The sequence below is a fragment of the Polypterus senegalus genome, chromosome 11, assembly GCF_016835505.1.
Source record: "Polypterus senegalus isolate Bchr_013 chromosome 11, ASM1683550v1, whole genome shotgun sequence".
NCBI lineage: Eukaryota > Metazoa > Chordata > Cladistia > Polypteriformes > Polypteridae > Polypterus > Polypterus senegalus.
Window position 1 is genome coordinate 67,997,955 of NC_053164.1, and position 14,304 is coordinate 68,012,258.

At 36.5% G+C, this 14,304-nt stretch overlaps 1 protein-coding gene across 1 annotated transcript in view; it reads right to left on the minus strand.

Annotated features, from left to right (window-relative positions):
- The window catches only part of LOC120538575, a 62,299-nt gene that overhangs the window by 26,747 nt on the left and 21,248 nt on the right, over positions 1-14,304 (minus strand). The gene's annotated exons all lie outside the window — the stretch shown is intronic.

A 14,304-nucleotide genomic window follows, 5' to 3' on the forward strand; every position in this document is an offset into this window, starting at 1 on the left:
ACATGAACAAACCCCAAATCTTAACCATTTATTCTACACACTAACCATACTAACCCCTAACCTTAACTTCCATCCTATAACTGCTGGCGTAAACCTGAGTTGGTGTATGGTGCCCTGGTTCTGCAGTTGCATACAGCTGTTGATGGGGTCTCAATTACCTTGCTCTTCAACTCTCTTCATTTTCTATATTCCATGAATTGTCCACATTATCCACAAAGTGAGGTGGCCTCTCAGTGTTCTAGCATGTCATTACTGCATTGTAGGTGTCACTAGGATTGATTACTGTATACCTAAATTAAATTGAATATTAAGTTCCGTGACAATATTTTTTATGTGTCTCTGCAGTATTTTTAGAATGTGCTTTTGCATTCTATACTATGTGGCATATTTAAGAGTGTGTATACAACAAAGTGAATTTGCAGCTCTTTTATTTTTTATATTTAGGTATCATTACCTTTCATTGTTATTTATTTTTGCTGGGTCATAAAATAGTTAACACAAAATAGAATGTGCTTTTAATCATTTTATGCATGTCACTGTACCTCCCTTACTATTTCAGATTTTCAAGTGGAAATATTCTTGACGTTTCATGTTAGTATGGTTGGGGTAAAGGTTTTGACAATTTATTTAACTTGTTGATTTTGTTAAAGGTTAATATATTTGTCTTTGTACAGACACCTTTGTAGAGATAAACCGCTTATTTTATTTAGCTTTATGAGGGCAACTGCTTACTTAGTTTGAAGCAGCTCACATCTCAGGTATGGATGGGGGTCTGAATATAAAAAGCAGGACCACCTGAATGCCCATTGTCCTTTGAATGTATGGCTGTGAAACTGAGAACACAATCTGATGCATTGCTACTCATTGTTCTTTTATCAAATTCCAACATACACTGAGACTGTTTTAAGTTCAAGTTTATTGTTATGTGTACATAGCACAATGAAATTCTTAGTTGCATGGTCTGCTCACAATACCAACAAAGACACATAAATGCACACAAAATTATACATTGAATGCAATATACATATACTGTACAATAAACATTTACAAGTTTTTTGTTTATATAGTGGTATGTGACACTATTTGTTATCTATGATTGGCTGTTCAGTAGCCTTACGTTCTCTTGATAGAAACTGTTTTTGAATAAACCGATATGAGTATCATTGGTCCTGTACCATTTGCCAGAAGGAAGGAATGAGAAATGCAACTATGAAAAATAGTTTATTATACTGCTTACCTATCTAAGGCAGAGGGTGCCTTATACATTCTGAATAGAAGGCAGTTGTTTGCTGGTAATATTGTGTGCCACCTTGACCACCTTTCGCAGTGGTTTATGATTTTGAGCCAATCAGGTGCCATACCAAAAAATGACCAGTGCGGATGGACTCTACTGTGCAGCTCAAGGCCAGATTAAGACTTCAATGAGCCCTGGGATGTTGAAGTTCAAAAAGCTCCTTGTCACTTCACCTCACTAAGCCCAATGAAGATATCCATACCAGGCACATATTGTGAGCGCTGTCTCAAGCAGACATGGCCGCTCTTTGGAAACCCCCTCTTAAACAGTATTTCAATGGGAAACAAACACACTCTCTGCGGTGGGCTGGCACCCTGCCCGGGTTTGTTCCTGCCTTGCACCCTGTGCTGGTTGGGATTGGCTCCAGCATGAGCAAATGACCCTGTGTTTGGATATAGCAGGTTGGACAATGACTGACTGACAAATACACTCTTACACCTCCTCTTTGCAGGATCAGCTGCAGGCTTGCCGCACAATATGCTCCTCGCACAGGACTTCAGACGTTTAAAAGACCATACCACGGCCATCCTGAGGCCTCACTCTCCTGTCCTGTCTTCCCCCAGAATCCCTCTGCTGCTTCTGAGCCTCTGTACCCCCTTGACGAGGGATACTTTGTGTTGTTTTGACCAGGAATTGGGGCAGAGGCATCAAGTTTGACAGGTGTTCTTTGTGTTGCCGGACTGCTTCTGAGAAAGAAAAATCATTATTAAGCTATAATATTGTATGTATTAATGTACTAATAATCAATAAGCCATTGTTTAAAACTGCCTCTGCTAAATACATGTAAGCTAAAAAGTAACTTGCAACATTTTTAGCAAACTGCTGATTTTAGTCTTTTTAAAAAGAAGACTGCTAGGAAACATCTGTGTGTTTTGTCTAATCAGCAAACAGGGACTTCCACTTCCGCTTACTTATTTTGAATAAAATGATGTAACCCTTGGGCATAGTAGTCCCCCACCCCAGCAAACTATAGTGTAATATTCTGTCATGCTAAGCTTGACTTTGAAGATCTGTTATAAAGGGAACTCACCCCGCAAGATTGGGCTCTTGCTTAGCGACTGTCACTAACACAGCTGACATTCGCTGCAGGAGTCTCACTGCTCACCAAGAATAAATGAATAAAGACTTTCTTTACTTTAATCAGTGTCTGCCTTCTGTTCTCTTGGACCTTCGACCACGCTTCTGAAAGAGACTTGTGTTTGTATCTGCCAGATCAGCAATAAAGTTTCTATTTCTTGGAAATCTTACTGTGTCCGCCTGTGCAACTTTGTGACCCAAGCTTGACAATGGACATTTTGTGCCAAAAGGTGGTATGATTTGGAGGCAAATAAATGAAAAGGAGATCCTTCATTTGGGGTTGGAGTTGTTCAGTGTGGGTTATTTGGAGTTTTAGTTTTCCTCTACTCCATTTTCAACGAGCCATAATCCATAGTTCAACAATTCATTAATGGACGGATATTGCTGGGCTCCATTTATCTTGATCAGTTTCAAACTACTTTATTTTCCTGTCTGTTTAAACACATCTGTATTTTTATGTGTGGTCATCATGTAATCATAGAACTGAAGACAGCTCTCTTTACCTGCACTCTGTGAAAAGCACTATATAAAGGTAAACTGAATGGAATTGAGTCAGATTCAGTGCGTCTTTTCTGCTGCATTGGCCTCCTTGCCTACCACATCGATGTTGCCATCTGTGTCAGTGACCTCACAGGATTTGAGTGCGCATTGCTGCTAAAGCTGCTAGAAGCGGTGACACTGGCCCTCTCCTGACTGTCTTGTTACTCTCAACTGTAGTATTTATGGCTCGTTCAAATTACTTGTTCAAATCATCATTTTATTTAGCTTTTTTAATGCTTTTTTAGTGTTTAGTATAGTTATTTTTTATTTTTTCTTCAATTTATTTTTTAGGTTCCCTATTGGAGACTAGTTTCGATTGACTATCCATTTTACTTTTTCTGTTTTGCAGCACAATAATGCATCAAATATATGATCTCATAAAAGTGACCAAACAGACCCCTGCTCTGATCGTGCCTGACCCATAATCATCCAACCTAGAGTCAAAATCTGTACTCATAAGAACTGTGAACTCTTTAAGATCTCCTTTTTCTTCTTCGGCTGCTCCGTTATGGGTTGCCACAGCGGATCATCTTCTTCCATATCTTTCTGTCCTCTACATCTTGCTCTGTCACACCCTTCACCTGCATATCCTCTCTCACCACATCCATAAACCTTCTCTTAGGCCTTTCTCTTTCCTCTTCCCTGGCATCTCTATCCTTAGCATCCTTTTCCCAATATGCTCAGCATCTCTCCTCTGCCCATGTCCAAACTAGCTTAATCTCGCCTCTCTGACTTTGTCTCCCAACCATCCAGCTTGAGCTGACCCTCTAATGTACTCATTTCTAATCCTATCCATCCTCTTCTTACCCAATGTAAATCTCAGCATCTTTAACTCTGCTACCACCAGCTCTGTCTCCTGCTTTCTGGTCAGAGACAAGTTCAGTTTTTGTTGTTTTTTTTTGCCTGGTACCTCCTGACACATGAGAAAACTCACACATAAGATATTCTGTTTGACTTGCCTTGATGTCTAGTTAGGCAAGATGGCAAATTTGATGAGGTTACCAACTATTTGTGACCCTCTAGACCCGATAAATCCTCAAATGTGGGCAATTGTGTGTAGGAAAGCAAACCATTATTATAAAAAGTAATCTAATAGGTGTTTTCAGCAAAAATGATCAGAAGGACTTGAAATTGTGTATGCCACATCAAAAGACTCCAACGGGGCCCATTTCCTAATGGGAGTCAAAGTTATTCCTTTTCACAAAACTCTGAAAAAATTTGGATTGGTAATATAGGCATATGGAATGTCATTTTATATATATTATTTTGAGGATGCTCATCTCGAGTTTGAAAATATTTTTAATATTTGATTCTTTATCTGTGGTGCTGTTTTTTACTAAAAAAACACATTTCAAGATTTTTGATCCTTTACTAGCCCTCTGTGGACCTCAATTAGAGAATAAAAAATGACACATTTTATTACAACTGAGAATATTTAGACTTTAAACATTTAAATTTGAACACAGATTTTAATTTTTCAAATATTGACACAACTAGTCTTGTTATGTACTTCTACCTCATGAAGTAAATCATTATGTTTCTTATGCACACCCTGAATTAGGATAGCTTACGCTAATTCTGACTTTTTTCTTTTAAAAACTTTTCGTTTAGGTCTGATTGGATACTGTTATAATCATGAAGATTCAAGTGAGGAGTAGATTGCTGTGATTCCCTATACTATTGGTGAAAACATTGACTTTTTCTATTACTATGCATTTTTTCCCTTGAATGTGTGAAGCCCCCTTTGTGAGCATTTGTGTCACCTTGATTGTAGATCCAGCCATGTGTGCGGCTGTAGAAATTCATGAGAACAGATGAAGAAATGTGAAGTGTCCTCAGATATCTGAAGAAGTAAAGGCACTGGTAAGCATTCTTAACAAGATGAAATGTGCTGCACCAATTTCAGTTCATCAGTGTCTAAGAAATGTAAAGCTCTTCATTCTCCCAACAGCATCCCCTCTGACGCAGGTAAGGGTGTGGTCTGCCTTCTGGAGTCTATGCCTAGGCCTTTGGTTTTGCTGACATTAAGGATGAGATTGCTGCTCTGGCAATACAGAGTCAGCAGGTAGACCTCATCTCTGTGAGCTGTCTCATCAATGTTGGTGATCAGGCTTATGATAATGGTGTTATCGGCAATTTTAATGATGGAGTTTGAGTGTGTGTGGCACACAGTTGTAGGCGATCTGATTGAATTAATCACTCATCATCTTTTGTTATTAATTTTTATTTTTTATTGTGTATAATTTTACATTTTACACTTTAGCTTTACAAACTCTTTCCCACTCTGTCTTTCTCTTTCTCTCCTTGTTGCTCATAATCTCAGATGTTTTTGTGGCTTTTGTGACTGTCCATGCACTTATTGCATACTTTTGCACAACTTGCTATTTTGGTAAGGGTTTATATTGCATATTAGTTTTTCCTGTGGTTCCATCAGTATAGGTAGTTGGGGTCTGAACAATGATTTAAGTCTGCCCCCTCCCCAAATACCCCCTGTTTATGGCTGCTATGCTATTACTGGTTAAGTTACATACTGAGTCTTCATTCTCTGTCTATTTAAGATGGTGGCACACAGCAGTTCTTTTTCTGAGCTTTACATAAAATCTAAAAGAAACAAAGAACTTTAAATATAGTTAGGAGAAAGACATTGTTGTATTTTAGTCAGGGTTCCTCCTCCGGCTGGGGTTCAAATGTCTCCTTTGTGTCAATTCTGTTCATTGTTTATGTTCAAAATCATTCATTATTTAGTTTCTTTATGTCTAAGCATCTTTTGCTTTGTGTGATCTGTTTTGCGGGTGGTCGTCCAAGATGTGGAACCCTATAAAGACTGTGCAAAACCCACAGACCCTTGTGGTTAATTGTGAATACGGTTTTGGTGCTGGTGAGTTTCTCTTTTGGATTATTCTGTGCCTTTTGTGAATTACTGAAATTTTGACTTTTGTACTCTGTTTTTCAACCATTCTTGTATTTTGAATTGTGGCTGTGTCTGCTGTTGGCCTATTTTGAAAGCATTGCCTTCTATGCCTTTTGTCTTGTGCTCTTTGGAACTTATGTTATGCCACCAGGGTGTTTTAGAGGCAATACATCTTTTTATTTATAAGGATTCTGTGTTGCCCTTTGTTTGACTAGCCAGGGTTTGATGGTTATTCCCCCTCTAGTGAGTATTTAGGAAATATTGTTGCTAAGAAACTCTTTAGTTCATAATGAATGTCCACTTAGAATAAAGACCTTTTACTAGATTTGTTGACTCCTTTTTGTTTTGACCTTTAGCTGTAAAATTTGTTTCAGTCTCATATTAATTCAGTTAATGCATTCTTGACAGCTTTCAAACCTTTAAAAACCTTCCTTGGCCACTTCCAAGAATTCATTACAGCAATCCCTGACTGCAGATAAAACCACTTTGAAATAAATGTTTTCTGCCTCCACAACCTTACGTTCAAGCAAATAAATTGCTTGACTGTGGTATTTTGATATGTATGTTTTCTAAACAGGAAGAATGAATCTGCAAAAACACTCTACTAGAACATATTGGGAGAAAAACAAAAATACAGAAAAACCGGGTGAGACACTGCTGTAATCCTATCATACCGTAAGTGAGTTTTGGAAAGGCAAGTAAGGCACAATGCAAGAGCACAGAAGGTAGTTTCTCTTGCCCACCCATCATGTGACTACGGCCAGCTGTCATTGCTAAGCAACAAATAAGGATGAGGGGGACCAGAGAAACTCTACACCTGAATGGGGGCCTAAGAGGGGTGCACAACCTAATGTTGAGAGTGCATCTCTAAAGTCGTTTCCTTCTACATTTCAGATGGCTTCATTATTTTTTGTTCAGCCTACTTTTAAAAAATGCTTCCTTTTTCCTTTTTATTTATGCCACAAAGGCTATGGGGTATTTTAATCCTGCTTAAGCTGGAAATTTAAAGTTGAATTGTGTTAGGTTCTTCTTTTCAGTTTTAATGAAATAAAATTGTAAATTTAACCTTTTGAGTACTTTGTCTTTAGCATAAATTAAAACATTTCGGTCGGACCGTAGCCTGTTGTTCATAATACTGAAATTTTAATTGGATTGAAAATAAAAAGTAAAAAAAATTACAGGGTCATTTAATATTATGTGTGGATATGTATAATGAAAAACTGCAGTTGCATAACCAGAGTGAACCTTGAATCGCATCAGCGGACTTTTTCACTGTGGTTTGCAGTATCTGTATGCTCTACAAATCAATCCTGAATCAATACCAACATTTTAATTTCCAATGTAATTTTTAGTCAGGCATACTGATAATTACTTCTGGTCAGATGAGACTGTAATTCAGTCAATCACATTGCAAAATCTCGTTGGAGGCGGGTTAGATGTTTCATTACCTAAATAACTTTTTTGTGGCAGGGTACTTTAATTTTTAATTTTGATTTGCATTAATTGTGTGTTTGGATCCCTATTGCTTTCTCAAGAAATATCAGAACTATACGTGGAGTAAATGAGTGTATATTTATGAAGTTGTTTCTAATTAGAAAGGTGGCAAAACTAGATATTTTGGCACATATTTTATTCTAACTATAATAAAACTGTCCATACTTATTTTTTCATTGCTAATTTTTTAAACTGAAGCAAGATGGTACATTATGCAGTTCAAAATTTAGACTGAACGAGGATGTCTGAAACTGTTTGGTGTGTCTTTAGTAACCAATGTTATATTAAATAGATTTTTTGCCGTACTGCTTCCATTTTTGATATCTTTTTATGAATTAAGTTTGTTTTTTGGTGTTAATATTTTTGTGACATCACAGTGCCACCATTTTCTTTTTCGTCTTCAGTTGTGTCTGCCACTGTTTCTGGAGTTTTAACCTTATAGTAGCCATATTGTTTTTGTAGATGATGCCTGGTTACCATCACGTGCCTGCTGGATATTCAAACACATTACATCATTGCAGCACCATTATTTAAGATGGTGGCACTCTATCAGCAGTGTTTCTGAATAAAAATAAAATCTTTGTGAATGTTCTGCCACAGGCAGAGAAATGTTTCTGATGGGCCTGGAGATAGAGGTGACAAAAATCATAGTAAATGATTACATGCTGAGTAGTCAATAAGGAACTATAAACTACCAAGCCAAAAATGTTAATCAATATCAAAGTCAAATATTCAAGCCAGGTATCTGTCTCCCTTTAAACACTGCTGACACCATGAAAGCTTGTTTTTTATTGAACCCAAAGTCTAGGGCACCAGCAGGAGTGCGTCATTGACTTAAATACTTTCTGGGTCATGTTGTCATGACGCACTGCTTCCTAATGTCACATGATGGCAACAGGAAATGCATTGCTAACCACAACATGGCCACTAGGTCTGTGAAAAAGACCCTGAGATTAAGGGGTAATAGCCAATGAAGGTTAATAGGAAATTTTCTTGATTTTCTGAGGAATATGAAACAGGCACTGGTTGATTTTTCTGAAATGCAGAATGAAAGCAGGATAAAGATATCTAATTAAGAAACTGATGGTAAAATAAAACCTGCAGCTCCCTGTACACTGTAGGACCAAGCTGCATACTCCTAACATTGAGGGGTTGTATGTCTAAGTAAAAATGACTTGATAATATAAAGTCAAACGTGAATAGTTACCAAGGTTCACTTTCGCAGAAACCAAAATCCTGTTTAGCAAGATAATCTGAAACGAATACCACACATAACACTGGCACTGAAGAGTTCCTGTGCCCAAACCTTTGTGTTTGGTAACAGACATGGCAATCCAAAGAGAAATGAAAAGGATACTTATCAAGGTGATACATTAATAATGTGCATATATCTATGCTCCATATTAGTTGTGATCAAGTTTCCAGTAGAATTTGCTGTAAAACTGAACTGGATTTAAACATGTTGAATAATAATAGACAGGTGGATGGATAAAGTAAAGTGTAAACAGTAACACTGCATTACTCATAGGTAATCTTAACAAAGTGAGAAGAGTAACACTTAACATACAGGTCAGGTCATTTTGGGGAGCAGGCACTGGTACAGCACGTTGCCGCACCCACCACGAGACAAAACAGTTCGGGATCCTGGTTGGCAACCCCCCAGGCAGACACACAGTGCAGTCCCACCCTCTGGAAATGACCAGATGTTACGTGGACATCCCCTTGGCCTGGTCTGGCTGCTCAGGTCCTAAACAATGAGGATCCTGCAAGCCGGACCACCTTTGGGGAATCGCACCACATGGCCGTACCGCCATAACAGACGCTCCCTCACAATGCAGGTAATGTGCCACAATCGGAACTCCGTAAGCAACCACTCATTCAACACAAAGTCAAACCAGCGGTACCCAAGGATACTCTGAAGAGACACGGTACTTATGTTAGATCAATGTACAGTCTATAAAACATACACAGACATTATTCTTAAGTAAATATGTGTGCCTTACAATAAATTAACAGCCACCAATTAAATTTTCTGTTACAGGTTCAGAAAAAGCCAGTACCTATCAGGGCAGCAGGGTACAAACATGCACAGACCATAACTCTCATACTGTATGTAGTGCCAGTTTAAAACTATGAGCTATCCCAAGTTTGTGTTGTGTGCAGCAAAAACAATCTGTATTTAGTATATTACTGTGATTTATAGTTTTAAATGGCTATACAGATATTATATATACAAATATATATTCTTTTGCCATATTTATACTGTATGTTTACACATACAGTAGGTATTACATGCTTATCTATATATATACATACACATAAACATTTTGCAGCTTAGACTATGAATATGAGCTGTAAAACAAAGTCCTTTTGAAATATAAACTGAAGGCATTAAAAATCTAACTTGCCAGAAGACACATACAGTATATGTAATTGTCTCAATTATTGGGTAAATATAATATTTGAACAATATAGTAAAAGGGGGGACTTTAACTGATGCCATGGTTACTGTTTGTCATGATGGTTTAACACCCAAGTTCTGTGTTGTTGGAAGTCACCAAGCCATCCATCCAAATCAGCCTTATGGGTGCGGCTGGAGAGACAAAACCTGAACCTCTGACAAGATCCCTTGTTCCTGTTATACTAGTGAACCTTCTTTGCTTATGATGATATGAAGCCTGCACAGCTGTTTGTTTCCAAAAATTAAACTGCCAATAAAAGTGTCATTTTTTTCCAGTTTTCAAATGGAAATTTCAAGCAAAATTTCCCCTGGTGACATACAGTATACTGTAACTATCTACCTGTTTTGTCCTTTACGTCCTGTTTTAATGTTTATCATGGTTAGTTATTTTGGTCTAGATTTAAGCAACAAGGTAAAATAACTTATTTTTCAGGGTGTTTGTACTCCCTGCAAAGCGCAGGAAAGGAAGGCACTCATGGACAGAAAGAGAATGTGCAAAATTCAAACAGACAGGGACAGTGGGTGACTCTTTGGAATGGGTTATAAATCTGTAAGCTTCCCAAAGTCTTGAATATTGTAAATAATAAAATTTTTTTTGTTAAAAAAGGATAGCACAAACTGAATACAGAGTACCAGCAGGCCTCAGCAACAAAAATGATGAGTTATTACAGTAACTCCAAATGAGTAGATGTGAAAAGTAAAACTTCTCTCAGCCTCATAAACACTCGTTATAAAAACACTGATGTATGTCACCACACACCAGCCTGAAAACCAGAGGACTGATTGAGATCATTTATGTTAGGTAGAATGCCTTGTAGGGCCTGGGTGGTTTCGTGGCCTTGGAACCCCTGCAGATTTTGTTTTTTGTTTGTTTGTTTAATCTGTCCTCCCTGGAACATCGAACCTTACTTTGTTCTTTGTTAATAAGTATTGAAAATGTGCTATATAAATAAATAATGTTGTTGTTGTTGTCATGGTATGTTCCATAAATATTTTGTTATAGTAGTTGCATTTGGCTGTTATGGAGTGTATAGTGCAGCACACTGGCATCCCACCAGAGCAAGTTAAAGGTCTAATTGTATTATGTTCTGGGATACCATCACCTTGTCCAAGATAAACAATTTACAAAATGGATTGATGAATAGATTTATTTAGATTTGAAATATCTGAAAAACATTCAAAGCAGATGTCACTGAAATATATCTGGTACTCTGATCATTTTCCAAACATTTTTTCCAATACTAGGATGGAGGAAAACCAAAGCCAATCTTGGTAGATTCAGGTATCCGGTAGGAACCATCCTTGAATGGAATGACCACACCTCAGATGCACATCTGTGGAATGTAAGAAAACAAGGATACCTGCAGAAAATAATTTGGATATTGGGATTACAAATCAACTCCATATAAATAGTGATTGAGCTAAGATTAAAACTGCTCTAGTTTATAAAAGCAGTGTTGAAAAGTTTCTATGTTTTGTAGGTCCTTACAAAAGTGGGAAATTAATTACATTTATACTTTTATAAAAAGACTTACCAATTCAATTCATAGAACAATATTTTTCATTGATAAACGTTCAGGTTAAATCTCTCACATATGAAACTATATTTCCTCCTCCATTTGTGAGTCCTATGAAAAATTAATTTAAAAATGTAATATGTAGACTTTTCAAATAAATCCGCTATTATTTTTATAAATGTCAGTATTTTATAACTACAGAATGCCCAGTAACAAAAAATATAGCATAACACTATAAGCGACATTCTGCAATACATGGCAAGAGTTGTCTCCTTTCTTGTGTTCCATTCTGGTGGACTTGACCGCTGCTTCCAGAGATGTTGTATTGCACAAGGATGGTTAAGAAAAGGGGAGAAGAGATGAATACTAAATAGTGCCATGTGTATATTTTACATGCTGTGGTGTTTATACTGCACACATTAGGATACAGGGGATAAATAACTATAATATAATGCATTTCACTGTGTTTTGGCAGGATGCAGTAAGAAATTAGGGAGAACTCCATAATGGATATAAAAATAAAGAGCAAAAAAAGAAGTTACAATGGAACAAAAGAGCCATATAAGATGCATAAAACTTAGAACTCCAGTACTAAATGTAGGACATATGAGAGCAATGGTTGAAAGGGATATTAGGAAAGCAGCTGAAAAGAAATACTGCAGAATAGGCAAAAGATGACCCAAGGAGATTCTTCCATATTTTAGTAGTAAGGAGAAGGTGAAGAGAATAAAAACTGTAAAGGCGAGCTAGAATATATATAGAAAAAGAGACTGAAGGAGTTGCACCTTTTCAGTTTAAGCAAACGTAGATTAAATGGTGACATGACTAGTGTGAAGTGTGTAAAATTACAAAGGGAATTAGTACAATGGATTCCAGCTGTTGCTTTAAAATAAATTCTTCAAAAGAGCACAGGAACAAAGGTGGAAACTTTTTAAATGCAGATTTCACTAAAATGTTAAAACATTTTTCTTCACATAAAGAACTAAAGACAAATGGGATATGTTATCAAATAGGACAGTTGATGTAGATGGGATGAATGGCCTTTTTCATCACAATTGTGTTAATGTTCTAATTAACTGAAAAATAATACAGTAGAATCATTGAAAGGCTGTGTGCTATGCCAGTCAGTTAAGTCATACCAAACTACATGACTATACAGTATGTGTATGTTCTATCCTGCATAATATGCTGCAAAGTATTTTTCAAAACATTTAAAAACTTCATTATATGGACTTTCTTTACTTTGAGAAGTCAGGATCAATTTAAAAAAACAATGTGTCAATGCAAACTGCCAGATCATTTCTAGAGTTAGCCAGGATTATTCTTCAACTGCATTAAATGGCATTTAGTTGGTAAAGTTGTTTTAGTGCTTTAGGTTTAACAATGTAATGTTTCTTGTGAATGGGTCATTATTATACTTGTTCTTTGTGTTGTATATACCCAAAGCACAGTGAAAATTACAAAAGGAACGCAAATACTTGCACCATCATATTTCTTGTTGATGCACTTTTACCTTAAACCAAAGCAGTAGAATAGCATGTTTAAAATTTAAAAGAAAGAAACACACACCTCTCTGTCTTTTCATCCAATAGGCCAATCCAGTTATGATGATGGCTATTATCACCACAGCAGCAACTACAACTCCGACTATGATTCCAGTAGAAGAACCTTAAAATAGGATTTAGTTTTTGTAACATTAACATAATGTCCATTCATCGGTCCACTTGATCAAAACAGGAAATAGCTATGAGCATGCTGTTAAAATAATGTGCTTTCAATAAATTCAATAGTGCATGTACAGTATATTTTTGTTTAGTCTTACTAAGATCTTTTTCCTGCTTGTTTTGTATTTGGTAAATTATTCATATATATGCATATGTACTGTGAACTGCATCACCACATAATCCTCATTACCTGAAGATAATCATGTACATGATTGCTCTTGTTGTGATGTGAGATTTTGCATTTAACCTGATAAATATTTTGTACGTCTTTATTTGTAATTTTGGCAAAGCAATGTAATCTAGTGTTTACCAACCACCCCTTTTACAACTGAGTCTATTTTGTAATTTTACGACAGGATTTGGGGATGTGTCTTAAACCAGTTTGGCAAGTGTTTCTTTGCTAAAATCTTTCTACCCCCAAGTAGGCTAAGTTGTACTTTAACATATGGTTTGGGGGTGTTAAGATGTTCTATTTCCCCCATTGGTCTGAGGTATGGCTGTTTGGAATTGGCTTGTCTCAGAGGCCTTTAAGTACCATGATGTCCTATTGGCTGTAGGGGTTGGACAGAACATCTATAAATGTACGTGCTAAACCTCACATTCTCTCTCTTGCTAACCTGTGATGATGTACAAGTATCTTTCTCTTGTTAATAACTGATTAAAATCATCACACCATGAACTGATGAAGACAACACAATGAAGAGCACAGCTCAGCAGACATATTGAACAGACATGTGGCTTAAAGCTAAGCACCAATGATGCCTTAACTAGAGAACTACAAGTAACTACAAGTCTGTTGGCCACCTGAGTTACACATCACCATTTTATCAGGTTGTATGGTTGCCAATATTCAAATGTACTTTGCATTTTGTTATTATTTATGAATATTATCAATAATACATTATTTAGGTGTAGTTTAACTCCTGCTTGTCTTTTACTACATCTAATTGTCTGAGGTTATAGATATAGAAGGGAAGGGGGGATAAGTTATATACAATAATACCTTATAAACAGTGGTAAGTCTGTGAGATTAGGTATTCTAAGGCTACATATTAATAATGCAATAGGGAAAAGTAGAGCAATATATATTACTTTACCAAGATAAAACTACGGAAGCTTATTCCGCCACACACAAAAAAAAAAAAAATTGCATTATTTCACAAAAGAATTGCATTGTATCACAATAATAAATGCGTTATATCGCAAAACAATTGCGTTATTTCGAAAACAATTGCGTTATTTTGCAATAATAATTTTGTTATATTGCAAACGTATTGCATTATTTT